Here is a 4,423-nt window from a genome sequence, read left to right on the forward strand (position 1 = left end):
GCCGAGGTGCGTTCATGTGCTCGCCTCCTTGCTCTGAAAAACAAACTCTGACAAAAACAGCACAACATAGCTGAGTGCAAAAGTCTATATTTCTTTTTTATACAAAAAAAGAAAAATACAAAGGAGTAAAAATTACTAATAAATACACAAGTATATAATGCATTAAATACATTGGTGGGCATCTAGACACTCATTTTGTTCTTCGTTTTGGTGCATATATCTGTCAGTAGCAGAACATTTCTACATGGGCATCTCAAAGTGATTCATTAGTGTTACTGTTATAGATTTTAATATTAAAACAGCAGTTCCGTTAGCTGAGGTGCTAACACTAATGCTTAATGAAGGTTGTGTTGATGATTTCTTCAACTTTGTCAATGATGATACTAATAGTGCCTCAAAATTTGAAGAGGGCGGGGGGAAAAGCTTCTTGCTGGTGGGCAGCTGTCCTCACGTAACCCCCCAGCGCCACCCCAGATCTGCACTGTTTCTACATCCAACCATAGATAAAGCTTGTTTAAAGAATCAGTTGGTAGTTTGACTCTTGACCTTGAAAACAGATTCTTATAAATGTGACGGCCTTTCAAACCTCCATTACTGGAATTATTCAAAGGCATTGACTTTACATGAAAAGTGGACTAAGTAACCCTCTTCCATGGCTTTCCAAATAGGAAGTATCTGCTAGCTATTATTGAGAAATAAACAGCAGTGATGGTTTTCAAAACATGTTCTTGTTAATCCTTATTTTCATCATAATGTTTTTTTTTTCTTCATTGCAAGTCATTCAAATTATAAACTGACCAATCAGATGCCTCAATAAAAGCATGTGGTGCCCGTTGGCCCCCAAATAAAAAAACGTATTCTCGCGCTTTCAAGTAGCAGGGGTGTGGATTTCCAACAAACTCACTACTGATTAGTGAGAGTGTTCACCATAGAAACGTAGACTCAGACCGACTCAGACCAATAACTGCTCACTGACGTTATCTGGCTCCAACATGGTGCAAAAAAACAATGACTGAACTGACTTCATTTTTCGGGTTGCCCTCTTGCCAAAATTGGAATTATGTCATCTCCTGTTGGCACGATGAGATAACATTCCTGTGATCGCTATACAAGGGTTTCTCAGCCTTTTTCTGGCCAGCACAAATTTCTCATGAACTGTACACTGTGTCAGCTTTTACATTGTAAAGTGAGGGTCATACCATACATCTTTGTTGACATTGACTGGAACTCTTAACAGACCAAAGTGTCGTTTCTTGCCAGCATCATGTCAAGAGGAAAAATCTAGACAACGTGCTTCCAACCAAAGTCGTCTATTTCACCAAAAATGAAGGCCAAATTAAGAATCAGATATTCTGTTGGGATTTGCGTCACTCCTTGCATGAATGTCATAAAAGATACAGAAAACTAACTGAGGCCGTGTGACTTGGAGCAGCCCAGTTGCATCCCAAAGGAACACGCATGCAGAGGGAAACAAATTACCCTTCTAAGATCAATAAACAGCTGCTCCTCAAACAGTGCGTGTCTGCTGATGCTGGGGACGTGAAGTGAGTTGAAATAGAAAATGGACACTAAATGAAATTCCACCCTTGAAGTTATAAATGAGAGACTGCATGAGAACAAGCTCAGAATCATAATGTGATGTCAAACAAAGTCAGTGCAAGGAAGTAAAAAGAAAAAGGAGAAATCCTGGAGAGTTGTCTGGTAGCCTGCCAGTGTCATTTGAATATAAAAAAACCTGCACTTTCCTTGAGAAAGTGGGGATGTTTAAACTACGGTATGCTCCTTGGAGGACCTGAAGGTGTACTGAAAAACCCCCCATGCAATTTGATAACCACCAGTCAGTAGAGGGAACAGCACAGATACATGCTTTAGCCTTGTCTATGGCATATTCTAAACACTAAAGGTCATAGCTGCAGGACTTGGACAGACAATGCTTATTGTCCTGTTTCGGTGAACTTGTGCAAACAGTAACTTAAATTCTGGGATTTTTTTCCGTGGTGGCCCCCGTCAGGCTCTTCTGCGGCTGGAGCCCACCTGCGTCACGGTTTGACACCACAAAGTACTCTACAAACATAAGCTGTGACAATCAATCAACGTTATTGATGGGACAATTTTCAAGTAAACATTTACAACACATAGCGCTTCACGTCCCCCAAATGCAATCAAATCCAAAATCAGGGAACAGAAAAACATCATAAACGAATGAGAAACAGCAGAAATTTGGTGTAATGAATTGAAACGCTGTCGTCTACTTTTCATTAAAATCAAAACAGGGCAAGGAATCTGAGGAGTTTATATATTAAAAAAAAAACATTAAAAAACAATTTGTAAAAAATAAAGATACAAATCAATTAATTATACATTATAATAATAAAAATACAAAGATGTACAATGACTGACATCAGAATGACTCCTACTTTTAACTTGTGTTTGTTTCCAACTAATACAAGTTAAAAGTAGGAGTTGGTTACTTTAACTAATTTACGGTAATTCAGCCCCTTATTTGAGTGTTATCTAAAACCTCCATTCTCCTCTGATCTCTGACTTCCTTCAGGCATTTCTGCTGTTAGCACTCTGAATATTACATCCTTCTGACCCCTCTGAGTGAACCCTAGAGACGGTTGTGCAGGAAAATCCCAGCAAATACTCACAGCAGAGCCAAACATACAACCAGGGTCCATTCAAACTCACTTCAATCTTTTTTTTCTTCTCTCATTTTGACTCTCAGCTTGAACTGTAGCTCATAATCGCGACCATGTCAACATTCTACAATACATTTAGCTGTTTTCATGTGATTGATCCAATGAGTAATTTGTGTTAATGAGTAATGAAATTGATGCTGATCCTACAAACTCTGTCCATTTGATGCCAGACCAGAAAGAAAAATGTACAAAACAGGCGGTAAAACAGGCCAATACGGCCCCTAAATCATCAAAAAGAATAACTTTCAGCAGCTTCCTCAGCTATGCCCTCCAGTAACCTTCATGTTTTCGAAAAAGTAAAGCTCAGGAATTGAAAGCTTTTGCAGAGCAGAAGTGATGACACTTCAGTCAGCTAATGGTGAAGGATGCTGACAGAATCAACTCGGTTTAGGAGACCGACCTACAACCTGTGAGAAGGAATCTTTTGAAATATTAGTCCAATGATTCAAAAAGCTACGTTTGTAGATAGAAACTACTCCCTGAAGAGCAGCACTGCAGCAGGATTACTATGAAATATATTAATTATTGCTAATGAACAACTGTATCTGCTTGAGCTTTTGTGGAGACTGTTTTTTCCTCCTACTAAAAACTTTTCACGTCAAAGTAGATCAGCTTTAAACCTTTAATGGCTTATTTTAAACTGATGGAAATCTTTATTTATTTATTTGTTGGCTCATTTGTTTCCTTTTTCTTTTTTACAGCTTTTCTGCATGTTTTTTTTTTTTTTTAGTTCCCGAAAGCAAAAACAAGTCTATGTTTACTGATGAAGAAATAATAAATGATGACTGATTTATAGAGTAAAAAGCAGAATTCAATTAAGCAGTCTAATTTTCAAAATAAGAGCTTTGTATAATAATAATGTGGATTCATGAGGTGTTCACTTGTCTTCAGTTTTGAATGCCGCTAAAGCAAAAGGCCTTTTTAAGGTGGGAAGAAGTTCAATTATGTGAATTGCTTTTCGCCACATGATTCAGTAAGACTGTAATGAAACTTGTTCAGGCGTCTGTGAACGACAAATTATTAGAGCATTTTAGGCGCAGACTGACACATGGCTCTCAAGGAAAAGCAGAAGCTTTTCCAAACGGAGGGATGAAGATGAGATGCAGCTGCCGGAGCCGTTCAGTGGGCAGAAACGTTGATGTAAATCTGATTTTGCAGTCATCCACTTCACTGAATAACAGAGTGGCAGGCCTGCTCTGAGACACTGTTGTGAATCGGCTGTGTGGGTTCAGTGTGTATTCAGAGATGAAGCAGGTTTGTAGACGTCAAAGTGGGTCAGATACAGCAAACTGCAGCTGAATAAGAAGAGACACGCTAAGTCATAGCCAGCCTCACCTTTTTTTGAGGAGAAGAAAAATCTGAGTGACAGATGATGGCAGTCCTCTGTCATACAGAGACTCAGACTTTATCAAAGGTCTCATGAGATTTGTTTTTTGGGGGGAGGGGGCCTTAACGCCTTCTTGCTATATTTAGAAAAAGCATGGCACAAAAGTTCCATACATCCACCCATTATCCACACCGCTCATTCATGTTCAGAGTCACAGGGATACCAGAAATCGGCCAACTACTGTCAGGCGGAGGCGGGGGACACCCTGGACGGTTTGCCAGTCCATCACAGGGCCACACAACGGCAGACAACCACACACTCACAATCACAACTCAGGGACACCGTAGAGTCACCAGTCAACCACTGAAGCATGTTTATTCAATTCAATTCAATT

This window comes from Oryzias latipes, chromosome 3 (assembly GCF_002234675.1).
Source record: "Oryzias latipes chromosome 3, ASM223467v1".
Taxonomy (NCBI): Eukaryota; Metazoa; Chordata; class Actinopteri; order Beloniformes; family Adrianichthyidae; genus Oryzias; species Oryzias latipes.